This window comes from Onthophagus taurus, chromosome 11 (genome assembly GCF_036711975.1).
Source record: "Onthophagus taurus isolate NC chromosome 11, IU_Otau_3.0, whole genome shotgun sequence".
Taxonomy (NCBI): Eukaryota; Metazoa; Arthropoda; class Insecta; order Coleoptera; family Scarabaeidae; genus Onthophagus; species Onthophagus taurus.
This window is the reverse complement of record NC_091976.1, coordinates 32,758,900-32,778,485: the sequence shown is the minus strand read 5'-3', so window position 1 is coordinate 32,778,485 and position 19,586 is coordinate 32,758,900. Positions and strand designations below refer to the sequence as shown.

The window sequence follows — 19,586 nt, the reverse complement described above, 5'->3', positions numbered from 1 at the left end:
GTGTCCCCAGAAATAATAATCCAGCGGATTTAGATCTGGGGATCGTGGTGGCCAGACTACTGGACCTCCATTGCCAATCCATTTGTTTGGAAAATGTTCATGTAACCAAGCGATGACTTCTCTTCCTCGATGTGGTGGTGCACCATCGTGCTGATACCACATATTTTGAACAATGTTAAGTGATACGTCGTCGATAAAATCGAAAAGGTTATGTCCCAAGAAATTTCTGTACATATTTGCATTTAAGCGTTCATTTATCACCCATACAGGTAGCAAAGAATTGTTAAAAATGCCACCCCAAACGTTTACACTAAACCGTTGCTGAAATCTTCCTGGTCTAATTGCATGTGGATTTTGCAAGGACCACACATGTTCGTTATGATAATTATTTATGCCGTCCCTAGTGAAACACGCTTCATCAGACCACAGAACTTGGAAAATGAAGTTATTATTTTGAGCATGTTGCTGAATAATCCAGTGGCAAAATGCTAAGCGTTGCTCAGTATCTCCAGGATGTAATGCTTGAACATTTTGGCGATGAAACGGATGTAACATTTCTTGATTCAATACACGCCATACAAAACTTTGGGATATTTGTAACATGCTCGCTATACGCCGAGTACTAATTGAAGGGTCGTCAAGTACTAAATCAATAACACGTTCTTCATTTTGTACATTCACATCATGGGGACGAACGGAATGTAGTGGAGCGGGGTTACCTGTTTCTCTCAGTCTGCGAAATGATGCACTAAACAGTGTATGGGCAGGTTGATGTCTATTTGGAAACCTACGAAGGTATTCTCTTGCTGCTTGCCGAGTGTTTCCGTTACAAAGCCCGTATACAAAAATAATATCTGCATATTCTTCAGTCGTAAATACATGCATTTTCGTTTTCGATCAAAACTCTGACAATTATAAACTTTAAAACACACAGAATAGAGTAAATTGAAATGTTTGACATAAAGAACTCAGTTTTGTTATCACAGCCAACTCTGTATTTGTGTTTCATAATTATTGTTGCGATTGTTGCAAATCTTTACTTCGTCGATGTGAAGCGTGCATTCAAGCTGAAGGCGGACATTTCGAACAATTTTTGTAATTTTTAAACTTATTTTTTATGTTACATTTTCATTTGCCTATTAAACTGTGTAAAATTTTCAAAGGCTTGTAACTCTTTAACTAAAATGAATCGGACCCATATTCATATAACATTTTTTCCTTAGAATCGCATCACCTTTCATCTGCCAAAGTTTGTCATAGAGCTAATGAATCACCCTGTATATATAATTTGTATGTGAATACTACCGCTACACTTGGAATTAATGTCTTAGCAACCAATAGTGTCATCTGCGATTTGCACTTCCGCCTGTCGCGGAATTGTACTTATCTTAAACCGGTAGTGTCGCCTGCAGTTTGCGATTGGGCTTTGCAGTCTGTCGCCTATCACGGAATTATACCTTAAAGGTTTCATTTCTTTAGTGTCGAAATAACAACAAAATATTCCACCTTTCTTGGCCACGTTGTAAACACCAAATTTTTTAAATAAGAGCATCGTAAGTAATCTGCTGTGTTTAAGATCAGGCGATTTCGGTGACTACAATTACTACAATTCACGTCGATAAAGATATTGTAATTGAGGTTGGTTGCGGTCAAAGCACTACAATTTATATCATCAAAGATATAGTAGCCGAGGTCGGTTGTGGCTAAAGCACTTCAATTTATATCATCAAAGAGATAGTAGACAAGGTCGCTTGCGGCCAAAGCACTACAATTTATATCATCAAAGAGGTAGTAGCCGAGGTTGCTTGCGGCCGAGGTACTATAATCTATGCCGATAAAGAGATAATAGCCGAGGTCGCTTGCGGCCGAGGCAGTACAATGTATACTTATAAACAGATAGCAGTCGAGGTCGCTTGCGGCCGAGGCAGTACAATTTATACCGACAAACAGATAGCAGCCGAGGTCGCTTGCGGCCGAGGCACTATAATTTATGCCGACAAACAAATAGAAGCCGAGGTCGCTTGCGGCAAATGCACTACAATTTATACCAATAAAGAGATAGTAGCCGGAGTCACTTGCGGCCGAGGCGCTACAATTTATATCGTCAAAGAGCGAGTAGAATTTAGGGATTCGAAACCCCGAAAGACTTTTTTCAGGAGATTCGAGGTGATGGTTATGTAACTGTCGTTTGCGTCCGAACGCTACAATTTATATATCATCAAAAACGCAACTCAACCTAACCGAGGTATCTTCTGGCCGAGGCACTCTAATCTATGCCGATAAAACAGACAGTATCCAAGGTGGTTTGGGATCGAGGCGTTACAATATACACCGAGAAGAGATTTCTAAAGAAATAATAAATCGTTACTGAATAATTTAATATAACGGTTTAATAAATCCTTTTTGATAATCCGATATCGAAGTATATACTACAGGAAAGCGATAAAACTTCATAATAAACGTACGAACGTGCTTGTTTGACAATACGGGCATCAGGTGTGCACAGAGCGAAAGCCAATTTCACTTATCTACACTTTTGCAATGCGTTTTCCTCCGTAATCCACATTGGTTTGATTATTATTAACCGATAAGAAACGTTGGTCGTACCAAGCCGATATATTGCAACCAATATTTACTCCCGCAAATTATTCGCGACCGACAACTTTATGTTCTCGTCGCTTTTTATTGTCCCGTTTTTATCTGATCCAGAAAAGCACAATGCCTCGAATATGCGAAGGGTATAATTTTGGGTCGACGATCACTTTTGGTGTATAGTAGATAGAGGACGGCCTAACAATGAGCTTGGCACAAAGGCGAGGACAGATGTTGTATTGCAGCCGTTCAACCGAATCGAATACGGGGACGGAAGGTAAAATCCGTGGTACACGAAGACCTTTGATTAACTATGTGTGTGAGGGTTGTTTGTAAAGAAAATCAAATTAAGATGGGAATTTCAAGTTTGAAAAAATTTTAAGGAATTTATCCCCAAATTTAATCAGTTTAAAAGCGTCCAACCCGTATCGGTTTAACAACAACATTTTTATCTTGATAGATGTCAATTCGACGCCCAATTATCGTAATTACTACCGAACCGTCTCTCGATTCAGTCCATTTTTAGGCATCGTTAATAACTCTTCATCTTGCGTAACTAAAAAAACAGTCTTTCACGATGAAGTCCTGTCATCGTTTATGGTGTGAAATGAAAGGAACAAAAAATTTGTGATTTGATTTCGTCGGGACGCGGAATAAACCAAAATGGAAACTGGAAGATACCTACTTTAATTAATACAATCAAATTGAGGACAAATATAGATAAGTTTTGAGATTAAGCTGGAAATGTTTTATTACAGCTAATTCCATATTGGTTAATGCGGTCTAAATGAAGTGTATTTGAGGAAAGCTCAATATGGATGACTGAGGATGAATGAAACAGGTCAGGAAAGAACGGATGTATATGGATAGGGAGACCAAGAATAACATGGGACAAAGTGGCGGCGCAAATAGCGGCCAGTCGAGGGAAGACTATGCAGGAGCTCAAGAGGACGAAGAAAAAGAATTCTATATCGCTATAATATTAAGCAGAACTCGCTTGCAGTCTCAATTGATATCATATCGCTACAATATTGGATGACATAACAACCTCGACTTTATGATAACCCCGAATTTTCGGCCGTCTTAAGAGATGCGCGGCTAAAGCCGAATGTTTCTGGTTTCTAGTTTATGGTTAGTTATATTCTGTTTTTCAAAAGAAATGAACCACCCCGTAGGAGGAGGCGAAGAACTTTGAAATTATGTAGAATCAGTTAGTCCATGTAGACAAACAAATGATTAAATTTTGACGGTCATCTGCCACAGCTGATAGAAATTATCTGTCTATTAGATCTTGAAATTGCGTGTTGTTGAATAGTATTTTTCGGAGTAGACGTGCAAATTTTCGCCATTTTAAGCCCTTCAAAAGAGGACGAATTATCGGGATACACGGTTTAAGCTTTCGGGAAATTGGTAGACGCATGGGCCGACCTTACGACACTATCAGACGGACTTGGATGGATTGGCAGGAAGAACACTTAGAAACCCATCGTAGAGGCAGTGGACAAAACCCAGTAGAACTAACGCGTGCTGTTGCAATCAATTGGATACAAGCAATTGGTCGCAGAGTGTCTATGAGTACGATTTATCGTGGAGTACGCACATTTGGGCTACGTTCATATCGTCCTTATTTTCATCTTCATATGACTCAACAACATAAAGATGCCAGACTGCAGTGGAGCCAAAACCGACAACATTGGGAACATGAATGGGAAACTATCGTCTTCAGCGACGAATCCCGATTTTGCTTATGGAATTCTGACGGACGTTTACGGATCAGACGACCTAGAGGTCAGGGGCAAAATTTACAGTTTGTTCAGCGTCGCCACACGGCTCAAACTCCTGGTGTAATGCTGTGGGGAGCAATACGCTATGGTGGCAGGTCTCTTTTGACATTCATTCAGGGCACCCTAAACGCGCGCCGTTACATTGACGCCATTCTGGAGCCCGTGTTAATGCCTTTCCTCCAAGACCTTCCAGAGCCTATCTTCTAACACGATAATGTGCAACCTCATATTGCTCACGTAATGTTAGAGTTCCTAGTACAAAACAATATTCTATTGAACAAACCCTATTGAACATGTCTGGTATATGATGGACAGAAAATTGCTCTTTAGAGGAATTATGTCAACACCTACAGGTAGCCTGGAATGAGCTGCCCCGAGAGGCAATCGACCATCTGATTTCCAGCATGCCACGAAGGGTTACTGAATGTATAAGAGTACGCGGAGATGCAACACATTATTAACGATATTGTCAATAAATATTGTCATTTGTTTATCTCTAGGCACTAACTATTTCTACGTAATTTTGAAGTTCTGCGTCTTTTCTTTCGGGGTGGTTCATTTCTTTTGAAACCCACTGTACTTTTCGTTTAATAAAAATATACCACAATCTAACGTTGAATAACAATTAAAACTAGAACTAACACTAGACCGAGAATTAGAAACATTCGGATTTACCCGCACGTCTCTCAAGACGGCTAAACCCGAATGATTCTAATTCTAGGTCTTGTGTTAGTTCTAGTGATAGTGCTAGTGTAAAACTAGAACTAACACTAGACCTAGAACTAGAAACATTCGGGTTTAGCCGTGCGTCTGATGAATAAAAATATCGAACATAGTGATATCTTATGCTAACTAGTGCTACCTACCACTGTAACTAGAACTAGCATTAAGCATTTGGAATATCAAATCTAATGACCATAGAAATCGGGAAGCGAAGGATGTAATTTTAACAAGTATTGGACAATAAATTTAAACGGGATTTGTACCATTAGTAATAGTAACTTCTGACAACATAATTTGGTGTTCTGACAGTAAAATTAAGTCTTCTGCTAAAAGTATTTGATTTTTAGTAGTAGTGTGTAGTCTTCTATAAGAAGGATGTGCTTCTAGTCTTTTGCAGCAATATCTACTCTTCTACCAACAGTATTTCGTCTTCTGGTAGTGGTGTGCAGTCTTCTGTAAGAAGAATCTGCTTCATTTGCAACATCTAGTCTTTCATTAGTAGTACTTAGTCTTCTGCCAACAATATCTAGTCTCACACTAGACCGAGAATTAGAAACATTCGGATTTAGCCGCACGTCTCTCAAGACGGCTAAACCCGAATGATTCTAGTTCTAGGTCTTGTGTTAGTTCTAGTGATAGTGCTAGTGTAAAACTAGAACTAACACTAGACCTAGAACTAGAAACATTCGGGTTTAGCCGTGCGTCTGAAGAATGAAAATATTGAACATAGTGATATCTTATGCTAACTAGTGCTACCTACCACTGTCACTAGAACTAGCATTAAGCATTTGGAATATCAAATCTAATGATCATAGAAATCGGGAAGCGAAGGATGCAATTTTAACAAGTATTGGACAGAAATTTAAACGGGATTTGTACCATTAGTAATAGTAACTTCTGACAACATAATTTGGTGTCCTGGCAGTAAAATTAAGTCTTCTGCTAAAAGTATTTGATTTTTAGTAGTAGTGTGTAGTCTTCTGTAAGAAGATGTGCTTCATTTGCAATATATAGTTTTTCATTAGCAATACTTAGTCTTCTGCCAGCAATATCTAGTCTTTTGCAGCAATATCTACTCTTCTACCAACAGTATTTCGTCTTCTGGTAGTGGTGTGCAGTCTTCTGTGAGAAGAATCTGCTTCATTTGCAACATCTAGTCTTTCATTAGTAGTACTTAGTCTTCTGCCAGCAATATCTAGTCTCTTTCAGCAATTGAGGCGTTTAAGTTTATATTTTCTAAGGTATCACGTGTACGACAATAAACTTATAGTTTGCATTTATAAGTACCATTAAAGCAATCGAATTCACTTTTTTGTGAATCCAGTATGCCAAATAACTAACAACTTGACAACGAATGTTGATATTTGTTGACACCCAGCTCTAATCTACGCCAAATCCATGATTTCACCCAACAGCTTCTTTTTATTTTTTTCAGTTTGTTTTTTTTTGAAATTTTGTTTACATCCATGTTTACAAACACCAAGCACTGAAAGAAAATAAATTTTACTTTCCATAGCACGGACACATTTCACTAGTGGAGACGGTCCTGAGAGAACTGTCTGAGAGAAAGCTCTCGGAAGTTTTATACAAGCTCTCGGAGAGCTAAAACAGTCTCACGTGGACACAGAGTTGAGAGTAGCTTTAGACCTACAACCAAAAATATTCAGACATAAAGCTCAGTAATATGTAGTTAGGCTAATAAAATATGTTTATGGAAATTAATTCCTTGAATAAATACTTTAAAATTAAATAACACCCTAAATGGGATACCATGCCCATCTACGATGGCGGTTCCAACCAGTTCAGAGGGGCGTTTATTGGTTTATTCCATTCCAATGGACTGCTGTAATGAATTTCGGCTGCGCACTCTCTACCCTTTGACGACCAACTGGCGGAAATGTGCGCGATTTATTAATGTTTTCGAATGGGATTTCATTTGCACTCGCCGTTTTGCACACATATGGTACACATTGAAGAATAATGGATTGTTGTAAAAGCAGATAACTAAAAAGTCAACATAGCAATAAAAAAGTGTTTACTTGATTAAAAAAAAAAATATGTAGAAAAGCATTCGCGTGATTCTTGAAGCGTGAAAAACGCGTTTGAAACAAACTCGTGACTCAAAGACTATGCGTGACCGCTTTAAACATGATACTTCAATTAAAAGTGACGTTCTTATTGTTATAGTAGATGGAGAAGGTACCCTAAAATTGACCGGAAATGGAAAATCGAAACGCACCTGGACTTTAATGTTACTGGAGTTGTTGGGAAGGGGGTTGGCGACGAATCGCAATCAATACCGAATCAATCATTCAACGAAAAAGCTATCAATCTCTCTCTCACGCATTCTCCGGGTTTGTTCGCTTAAAGCTGCATCAATGCGCACGTCGACAGCTTTTCTGTTTGTAGCGTGTCCGTAATAATTACACCGACTGCGTACTATGCATTGATCCCGTACTCACGTTAATTCGCGATTGTTATCCGTGACGTGGAAAGAGGAGTTATGAATAATTTGTACGATTTTTTGTTGTTTTGTTGGGTGTTTTTAATTATTCAAAACAATCTTTTTCACTAAAAAATTGGGATTTTTCATTCAAATAGTTGTTGTATTGTTGGGGGAGATTCAACGTTCTTTTCTATGGAATAGAAAACCTGAGAGAGTTGGTTCAGGTAGTCGAAGACGGCGCGCTGAGATTACAGAGGTTGGTTACTCTTCTCCTTTTTGCCTTCTCTTCATATCGCGAACCGGTCCCGGAGTAATTCTGCCTTCACCTCACCTCCTCTCTTCAAGTTCTCATCGTTGAGGCGTTTCAGAATATAACGAACGACCGCTCAAAACCTACTATAAATACTGCGCCTCTATTAATATATTTTCTGGGTGACTCAACCGGCGAGCTGTGGTTGTCACGAATTGTTATTGAATTTTTTTCATTACATCGATCGTCTTTATCTAAACAAACATCAACACAAAGATTAGATTAAAAAAAAAGGGTTTCAAATAAAACTTGAAACGAGCTATTGTTATTTTAAAATTAGAAAAAGAACCTAACAAAAATAACTTTAAATTTATAGTCGTGTTTATTCATTGTAATACCGAGTTTTTGGCAAAGTATTGTCTAATAATCTGGCTTAACTTAACTTAACCCGCTTTTGCGTCAATCTCGTTTGCAGCAAAATCATTCCAAGATAATTATAATTATCATTAAGGGCCGGTTGTACAATATACCGATAAATCTACCTGATATCTATCCGCCCGATAAAATTATCAGGAGGATAAAGATATTCGCTGTTGTACAAACTGTTTTTGTCGGTAGGTTTGCTATCGGCGAAACAAGAGTCGGTTGGTAGTAGTTTTTCCCCATATCTAGTGATTTATGCCGTAGAATGGTAACGCCAACGTCTTTCTCTGAAGTTTGAATTATGATTTTGGTAACCATAAATATCTGCCGGATAAGTGTCTTATCGGCACCGCTGAGTACCCGATAAATTATCCTGCCGATAATCTCACCGACAAAAATATCCGTACATTGTAATACAGTACAAACTAACTTATCTACCAGATAACGCTGTCGGGAAGTTTATCGCTATATTGTACAACCGGCCCTAAATCTTGGTGTTTCTTTAACTTTCAGTTCCATTACTTCTAAGCTGACATTTCAAAATCACTTTGAGGATTTATAGCCTTAGTTCATCTCATCGTTATAGTCATTAACCCAATTCTTTAAAAAAAACTTTAGAATTAAACCAAACATTTGCGTATTTCCTTGCAAGAAGGAGTCTTTCTTTTCGTATAGGATTCGGTTCTATTTATACCCTTGACGAGAGTATTCTCCGTGTTGAGAGGATCCGAAGGAAATCCTCGACTGATCGAGCAGGAGCCTGCAAGCTGTTCGTACACCGGAAGTGAAAACAAACCGACAACAGCAAATATAGGTAATCGGTTTCCGTGGCTTCTGGACTTTTTCAAATCAATCTCGCACAGATAACGGAGATTGTTTCGTGCGTTAAACTGAAACAACTCGATCGGATAATGGTTTGGAAAGAAATAAAAAAGGATCGAAACAATTTTTGAGAAAAAATAAATTTGTTTCGTAAGATTTGGTTTAGTTAGTCATCGGTTTCTTTCGAATCTTCCTATAATTTGTATTACTCAACACTTTTTATTTACGTAACCCAAATACTTGGTGGTTGAAAAAAAATCATTTTTTCTTTTCAATCTAATTTTAAGTCAACGTTTATAATTTACATTTTAATAGGAAATAGAAAACGGTCTTTGGTTTGTGTCAAAATAGTTCTACTCAATAAGAAACATCTTGAAGATAGATAGATAGATAGATAGCCATTTATTGTTACCAACAAAAGAAACAACTCTTATAAACTTTTTACAATTTAACATATCAAAATTTCATCTTTACTCCTTTTTTGTTTTGGTGACTTTTTCGGTGTTAACCGTGGCATTCCCATAATGGGACTGAGTTTGTATGCTCTTGGTATTAGTCCGTGTAAAGCCATACTTCCTTGTATATTTCCTTCATTCTCTTCCACAGTGATGGGCGCTGGGTAAATACCCGGCGGGTAGGTATTTCTAAAATGGGTATTTATCCGGGTATTTACCCCGGCCCAGGGTAAATACCCAAACAGTGGGTATTAAAGTGATACCAGTAAAAATATATCGATTCCAATAAAATTGAAGAGGAAGACGATGAGGACGTTGAAGACGAGGAATTGTCAACAATCAAAGACGTATTATCATTAGACGAATCTGTCGTAATTTAGATTAGATCATGTTATTATGATTATTATCACCAAGCAGCCCTCTGCGTCCATTGTTGGCAGTGATGGGCGCTGGGTAAATACCTGACGGGTAGGTATTTAGAAAATGGGTATTTATCCGGGTATTTACCCCGGCCCAGGGTAAATACCCAAACGGTACGTATAAAAGTGATACAAGTAAAAATATATCAGACTCCGAAAAAATGAAGAGGAAGATGATGAAATGGACGTTGAAGACGAGGAATTGTCAACGATTGAAGACGTCATCAGATGAATCTGTCGTAATTTAGATTAGATCAAGTTATTATGATTATTATCATCAAGCCATTGTTAGACATAGGCTTCCCCTATTCTGTTCCATTCGATTCTATTCTGGGCTGTCTGAATCCAATTGTTGAGCTTTGCCACAATGTTGACCACATTTTTGCACCAGTTCTTCTTCATAGGTCTTCATTTCGGTCTTTGCGTTACTTTTAGCCTCCTGGCAGTGGCTACCGTTAATGTTAATGTTTCGGAGCCTTATGTCATAAGCGGAAACTCGCATTGATTGAAAGCCTTTCTTTTCAAATATATCGCTCTTGAAGATGTCTCTAAGTTTCCTGTAGGCTGTTCAGTTCGCTTGTTTGATTATCTCTCGATACACGAACCTCATGGCCAAGATACACATCTGTCAACCCTCTCAATTTCATTATCCCCAATGTTGATGGTACACTTGGGAACAAGATTTGTCATAAATTTTGATTTCTTTACGTTAATATTTAGCCCGACTCTTGCACACACCTCCTTTAAGTCGTTCACCATTAGTTACATCTCTCCAAGCCTATCCAAAATAAGAACTATATCGTCCACGTAGCGTAAAATACTTAGGTATTTGCTATCAATGTTGATGCTTTTTTGGATCAAATCCAGTTGTTTAAATGTATTCTCCAGGACTGTGATGAACAATTTGGGTTCAACATTGTATCGCTTTATTTTACTCACAATCAGCACTTTACTATTAGCACTTTACTAACACTCTACTCTCTTCAGTATTTTTATGCAATTTTACCGTCATTGTAGCATTCTTGTAGATGTTATAAACAAGTTTGGTGTATCGATAATCGACTCTGCATTCTTGAAGTGCTTGCAAAACTGCCAACAACTCAATTTAAATTAAATTTTATAAATACCTCTAAATACCCATCTTGGGTAAATACCCCCGGGTATATATCCAGGAAATTTACCCTTGAAAATAAATACCCGGGTATTTAACAACACTGATTGTTGGACATAGACCTTCCCTATTCTGTGCTGTTTGAATCCAATTGTTAGTCATTCTTTTGACGTCTACTTCGTCTGTTCGCTAGTGGTCTCCACTCTCAAGCAACCGTTTTGTCCACTCATTCTTCATTCGCACGACATGACCCGTCCAGTTCCACTTAAGCTTTGCCACAATGTTGACCACATCATTTACGCCACTTTTTCTTCATAGGTCTTCATTTCGTATGTAGTCCCTCAGAGTTAGACCCAGGATCGACCTCTCCATCTATCTTTGCGCAACTTGGACCCTCTTGGCAGTGGCATTCTTGAAGTGCTTGCAAAACTGCCATCAACTCAATTTAAATTAAATTTATAAATACCTCAAAATACCCATCTTGGGTAAATACCCCCGGGTATATATTCAGGATATTTACCCTTGAATATTTCCATTCTTGTCGGTCCCAAGCTACCCTGTGCCATGTTACTCCTCCACAACGCCTCTTAAACTCATCTTCCCAGCTGGCAGTTGGTCTTCCATTTCTTCTCTTTTTGTCTATTGGGTACCATTCTAAGATTTTCTTGGTCCATCTCTCATCTTGTACTCTTATAATATGACCCGCCCAGTTCCATTTTCGATCCAATACTATTCTTCCAATATCCTCGATGTTTGACTTTTCCCTTATCCATTCTATCCATCCTTCTATCTTTTTAATTATTTTGTTTGTTAATATCCATGTCTCGCATCCATAAATCATGACAGGGAGGACACACATTTCCCACAATTTTTTCTTTTTCTCCATTTCTATGTTTGATTTCCATATATTTTTGTATTTGTTAATCATCTGCCATCCCATTGCCATTCTCCGTGTTATTTCTTCTCCTGTGTTTTTAGTTGTAATCTTTTGTCCTAGATATACGAAATGCTCTACTTTGTCGATTTCCTTTACATTAACAATTATTTTATTTTTTTGTTCACAATTTACGTACATTGCTTTTGTCTTGCTCATATTTATCTCCAGACCAGTTTGCTTCCCTCTTCGCGATATTGTTTCCAGCATTTTCCTTACTTCCGTTTCGTTTTTTCCTATAAGTACTATGTCATCTGCAAACTTTAGCCTGTTCAACCATTGCCCATTTATTCTTATTCCCAGGTCTTTCCATTCTTCTTCTACAAACATTGTTTCCAATACTGCATTGAATAGCTTTGCAGAAGTCACATCACCTTGCTTCAGTCCATTTCCTAGAGTTATCGTCCTTTTATTATTGTTCATTTCGATGTTTAGTTTTGAGTTTCCATTGATCTTCCATACCAGACGTTTGTATGACCTATAAGATTGTTTCTGGTCTTACATTGTCAAACGCTTTCTCAAAGTCTACAAATAATAACAGCATTGGGAAGTCATAATCATTCGATTTTTTTATCAGTTGCTGCACGACTAAAATATTGTCTAACGTGGAGAAGTTCTTCTTGAATCCTGTTTGGTCTTCGGAGGATGGTAGGTGTTGCTCTATTCTCCTTGTGATTATGGACATAAATATTTTATACATCACCGGGAGTAAACTTATTGGTCTGTAATTGTTGATATGTTCCCTATCGCCTTTAAGAAGATACTTAATAAAGAAAAAAAAGTTAAAATAATGAAATGGAACGTTGTCCATAAACTTGAAAGAATTAAAAAAAATGGGATTTATTGTTGGTTTTGGTTCAAATGGTTTAAAATATCTCCGTGATCCTTAAAAAGTCCTGGTTTGAGTTGTTATTGACCGCTAGGTTGTTGTATACTTCCATGGAACTAAAACTAACTAACTAGAACTAACACTAGATCTAGAACTAGCAACATTCGGGTTTAGCCGCACGTCTCTCAAGATTGCCAACCCCTAATGATTCTAGTTCTAGGTCTAGTTTTAGTACAAAAAAAATATGGAACATAGTGATATCTTATGCTAACTAGCACTACAGTCTCACTAGAATTAACATTAGACCTAGAACTAGAAACATTCGGATTTAGCCGCACGTCTCTTAAGACGGCTAAACCCGAATGATTCTAGTTCTAGGTCTAGTGTTAGTTCTAGTGATAGTGTTAGTGCAAAACTAGAACTAGCACTAGACCTAGAACTAGAAACATTCGGATTTAGCCGCACGTCTCTCAAGACGGCTAAACCCGAATGATTCTAGTTCTAGGTCTAGTGTTAGTTCTAGTGATAGTTTTAGTACAATAAAAATATGGAACATAGTGATATCTTATGCTAACTAGCACTACAGTCTAACTAGAATTAACATTAGACCTAGTACTAGAAACATTCGGATTTAGCCGCACGTCTCTCAAGGCGGCTAAACCCGAATGATTCTAGTTCTAGGTCTAGTGTTAGTTCTAGTGATAGTGTTAATGCAAAATTAGAACTAGAACTAGCAACATTCGGGTTTAGCCGCACGTCTCTCAAGATTGCCAACCCCGAATGATTCTAGTTCTAGGTCTAGTTTTAGTACAATAAAAATATGGAACATAGTGATATCTTATGCTAACTAGCACTACAGTCTCACTAGAATCAACATTAGACCTAAAACTAGAAACATTCGGATTTAGCCGCACGTCTCTCAAGACGGCTAAACCCGAATGATTCTAGTTCTAGGTCTAGTGTTAGTTCTAGTGATAGTTTTAGTACAATAAAAATATGGAACATAGTGATATCTTATGCTAACTAGCACTACAGTCTCACTAGAATTAACATTAGACCTAGAACTAGAAACATTCGGATTTAGCCGCACGTTTCTCAAGACGACTAAACTCGAATGATTCTAGTTCTAGGTCTAGTGTTAGTTCTAGTGATAGTGTTAGTGCAAAACTAGAACTAGCACTAGACCTAGAACTAGAAACATTCGGATTTAGCCGCACGTCTCTCAAGACGGCTAAACCCGAATGATTCTAGTTCTAGGTCTAGTGTTAGTTCTAGTGATAGTGTTAGTGCAAAACTATATAGAACTAACACTAGACCTAGAACTAGCAACATTCGGGTTTAGCCGCACGTCTCTCAAGATTGCCAACCCCGAATGATTCTAGTTCTAGGTCTAGTTTTAGTACAATAAAAATATGGAACATAGTGATATCTTATGCTAAATAGCACTATAGTCTCACTAGAATTAACATTAGACCTAGAACTAGAAACATTCGGATTTAGCCGCACATCTCTCAAGACGGCTAAACCCGAATGATTCTAGTTCTAGGTCTAGTGTTAGTTCTAGTGATAGTGTTAGTGCAAAACTAGAACTAACACTAGACCTGGAGCTAGAAACATTCAGGTTTAGCCGCACTTCTCTCAAGATGGCTAAACCCGAATGATTCTATTTCTAGGTCTTGTGTTAGTTATAGTGTTAGTTCTAGTTTTAGTGTTAGTTCAACTTTAAGTTGTTATTTAACGCCATGGTGTCATATATTTTTATTGAACTCAATCTAGAAGTAAAAACATTCGGGTTTAGTCTTCTTTAGAGACGCATGGCGAAACCCGAATATTTCTAGTTCAAGCTTTAGTGTTAGTTCTAGTTTCAATAAACAATAATAGATAGAAAACATAGAAAAACTTGACTAGTGTGTGTCAAAATGGTTCTAATCTGGAAGAAACATCTTAAGGATACTTGATAAAGAAAAAATAAGCTAAAATAATTAAATGGAGAAGTAATCCATAAACTTGAAAAAATTCAAAAAATGGGATTTATTGTTGATTTTGGTTCAAAATGGTTCTAAATGGTCCAAAATATCTCTGTGACACTTAGAAACGAATTTTACTGCCTTTTAAAAGTGTTTCAAAGTTGTCAAAAAGTAGAAAAAAAGTTGTTGGTGTATCAAAATTGTTGACTTCATAATCTTGTTTTTTAATTTTTTTTTCTATCATTAAAATAAATCACAAAATGAACCATCATTTAATGAACAGACTCTTCATTCTATCAAAAGCTAATTAAGTTTTAATGTGGCATGAGACGATTACGTTTGAAAATGAAGATTATACGAATGAAAACGTTTCATTAGAAACGTTTTCAGCTTGCGCAAGACTGAACGGAGACTATTGTTTGCCCTCTTGTTATCGTTTTAATAGATAGGAACGTTCGAGAGCCAACTCCTAACGGTGTTCGGATTTCATTAAACTTCAACTTTTCGTAATCTACCGTTCTAATTACCCGTCCAATTAGTTCTACCTCTTTGGTACTTTCTACTTCGATCATTTTATGTGTGTATTAACAAAAAAAAAAAAAACGAATTGATTTTTTTAATTTAATTTTATAATAAGTTAATAAATTAATACAATAAATTAAGCAACATTTTCAATGGGAAAATAACAACTGTGTACGTTACGATACATATTTTCAACAATTTGTTTCGATCTTCGTTTCAACCTCATCAATTTAAACTCAAAGTTGAACGAGTTATCATCGTTCCGGAAATTTTGCACTATTGTTTTTGATATGAACACTTTATTCCGATTTTCTTCGCATGTCGAATTATAAACCATTTTTATTTTCGTTTCGACGGGGTGAGTTAATATCACTATTTGTTGATATCTATAAGCTTCATCGGTTGGGCCGAAATACTGAGTAGCTATCCATGTTGCGCCGTTTTCATCGTGACCTTGCATACTCCAGAAGACATCCCCGTTGATTTGGGTCCTCCAAAACGTGTACGAAAAAATCTTTCCTTTTCTGTTTATTAATTGATTAAATTTCGTCGTGTACGAATCCGAATTTGGGTCCATTTCTTTTTTTTTATTACTTTGATGATTGTTGTTACGCCTTTTACGGCGTTTTGCGAGTTTAAGATTAATTTTGAAGCCTTTTTCTTCCTATTCCTTCAAAATAAAGTTGACGTAAACTTTATGTTTGCAACGATAACGATCGATGGGTGTGCGTTTAGATATGAAACATGTTATTATTAATACATACGGTGTTTTGGACACGTGTCTGGTTAGGGATAGATAATCGTGTGTCAATATAGTTGGAGAGAACGTGGATCAGATACGGTTATCGTTTTAGTCAGGGTTGTGCAGTTGTCGTGGTTACTATTGTAATGCGAAGCCGCAAAGTATTAAAGTCAATAACTTTTTTGTCCAAGATAAATACAGGAAGATATGAATACAATATGTACTAAAGGATAATTTAACGATTTAAATAGAAAGGAGATGAATTTTTTATATGGAGTTATGCAATGCTTAGTAAAATCGAGGTTATTACCTGAGGTCAAGATGTTAAGATGACGCTTAAAAAGCTGAAATGTGACTGACTTCACTTTTATTTTTATCACACCGCATGCTTCACACAAGGTTATAAGAGAGAATTAGCGCAAACTCACGCTTGGTTTACAACAAACTAACTTTCTAACCGTAGAAACCAACCAAACTGAACCAATTTCGCTTCTATACCTCCTATACTAACCTGAAATCGTTCTTATCACTTTATTGTTTGGGTTAAAGATGACTCAAACGATGATTTCACTTCTAATTCAAACCGAGTTAACCTTAATTAAAAAATCAAATGAGTTACGTTGATTGAGCGAAACGATACTAACTAGTATTGGTTTTTTGATCACGCCGAATACTTTGGCACTGAAAGGATGGGACCGGCTACGCTATGTTCGAGCGTTTTTCCCATTCGACCTTAAAAATAGCCCATTGCGAAGTTTTGCGATTCATCTGTCCTCCCGACACGATCCGATCTTAAAAATTGTGGAGGATGTAAACGCAATGTTGGTTATATATATATAATTTATTTGGTTTATTTAAATTTAATTTCTTATTATCGATATTATATTATTATAATTATAATACAACAACATACTTATTGTAATACGTGAGAAGAGTAAAGGAGGTGACGAAGAGAGACAATATGATATAAGGAAAGATTTAAATATCGAGGCAGTGAACGATTTTATAGAAAAGAAGCAGCTCAGTTGGTGGGGATATCTATAGAGAACGCAGGGGGGGGGGAAGACTGAGAGACACGTGGAATAAAGCAATAATCAGGATGATAGCGAAGAAAGGAAAAACTGTACAGGAAGCTAAAAGTATAGACAAAAATAAAAAAAAACATTTACTTGTAAAAAACGAGATAGGGACACGCGTATACACCTACGGATAGACTTTATTTACTTATTATACTTATTTATTTTATATACAGTGAAATATACCCTAAAAATGTCTTGGGCTATCCGCACAATGACTTGGTTTCGAGAAAACAATATAGAGCTCCTGGACTGGCCTGCCCAATCTCCGGACCTAAATCTTATGGGGTTTATTGAAGCGTAAAGTTAGGCGTTACACTATTCATTCAAAGAAGCGCTAAAAGATAGCTTGCTCCTAGAGTGGAACGCTATAAGTTCCGAAGACTGCAAAAAACTTGTGTCCTCTTTACCAAAAAGAATTTCGGCCCTGATTAAGGCAAAAGTATATTAATTTGATATTTCCAAAGTTAACCTGGGTGCTCAATACTTATGGCCACGGCTGTAATATACAGGGTGGCTCACGTAACTGGTTCGTTAGAACTTTCTCAGGTTCCACTATTCGTAGAGATTTGAAATTTTGGTAGCATGGATTGTTCATTCGGAACTTTCGATCTAAAATATTTTCAAGATGGCCGCCATTTCCGGCCTACCGGAAGTAGACCATAACTTCGCTATTTGAAAAGGAATGCTATACTTTTTATTACACCGTTTAATTGTATGTAAAAAAATAGATTGACTTTGATAAAAGTTATTAGTACCTAGCGTGTTTCGTTTTCGATTTATTTTGGTTTTAAGCTTTTTTTGGTGAATTTCAACATGCTCCTTAAAACCGCTATTAGAGAGCTATTAGTATCCCGGCGGTTAATAGATACTAAACCATTTGAAAAACAAAAAAATATTTTATATAAAAGTTGTTTGATTCATCACTTATACAGGATGTTCCACTTAAGCATAACGGAGAGTACGTCAATTTATTTAAGTTTAACACCCTGTTTATTTTATCATATTATGAATACAACTAAATTTGTTTATATAACCGTATATGTTACTATTTCACACCGTTTATAATTCCTGAGATATTCAATTGTTCTTCCAAAATGTGCCCATTACAGGATCTTTTTAAAAACTATGTAAAAACGACATTTTTTCAAAGATAATAGATAGAGTATTCAAAGATATTAGATACACTATATCGGCTGTTTATAAAGTTTAGCTACTTTTGATGTTTTTCAAATGGCTTTTTCTTAAGTGTTTTAAATGGAACACCCTATATATTGTGTGCTAGTTGAATTGCTCATCAAGTTCCCTTTAATTAATTAAGTATGTCATATGTCTAACTTTAATAGTTTTCCTAATATTTAGAATTTAAAGAAAAATGTGTAATAAAATGTCATTATTGTACTTAAAAAAGTGACATAATGTAATATATTCTGTCCTTTTTTGTCACTATTTCTTGTTTTTTCTTTTTTGTTTGTCTGTCATTTATAAATCAGTAATATTATATTAAAATACAATTTAAGAAAAAAATTTAATAATTAAATAATCAAAACGTGATAAAAATACAAAACATACAATTAAATGGCAAAACAATAAATACCTTTTTTAATTACTAATTTATTTAAAGGAAATGCAGCAACAAACTATAAACAATTATTAAACGTTGCTAAACAAGTAGCTATTAATTTAATTAATATTTAGAAGTTTTTCGAAATGCCACCCATTTTCTCTTCTACAAGCATTAATGCGCTGTATAAAAGATCTAATATCTTTGGATACTATCATTTATCTACTGGCTTTGACTATTATCTGACATAGTTTCAAGGTACAATTGGAAAGAATGTCGTTTTTGCATCGTTTTTAAAAAGATCCTGCAATGGACACATTTTGGAAAAACAACTGGATATCTCAAGAACTATGAACGCTATGAATTAGGAACATATACGGCTGTATAAGCAAATTTGATTCCATTAAAAAAATCTATATACTCTCCGTTATGCCCAAGGTCTATAGAACATAAGGTTACCCAATACCGATTCTCCTCCTCTGAGAGGCAAGGTGGGTCAGTGACGTAGCTGTTTCTATGAACAACACAACGCCCTTGTTTATAGATATATCTATAAACAAGGACAACACGATGCGAGGTTTAAATATTTTATATAGACTGTACCACAGTATAGGCACGTTGGCACGTATCTATCTTTTATTCTGACTGTATCGAACCAGTGACGTCAATTTGCGGGGTAATAATCGATACTACAGAGGCATAGGGAATGAGGTAACCTTATGTTCTATAAACCTTGCGTTATGCCTAAATGGAACATAATAGATAAACGTAAATATATATTACGTAAATATGTTTTGTAGAAAAGAATTTTTTCTTTCTCAAACGGTTTAGCAACTATCATCCGCCGGGATACTAATAACTCACCCTGTATATAGTATTGGAAAAAACTAGAGCAACTTTTAATTTTCTTATATTAAATTTTAAAAT

General features: G+C 36.4%; 1 protein-coding gene across 2 annotated transcripts in view; it reads left to right on the top strand.

The window, feature by feature from the left end:
• LOC111424972 (E3 ubiquitin-protein ligase Trim9) overlaps positions 1-19,586 on the top strand; it is an 80,038-nt gene that overhangs the window by 1,524 nt on the left and 58,928 nt on the right. The gene's annotated exons all lie outside the window — the stretch shown is intronic.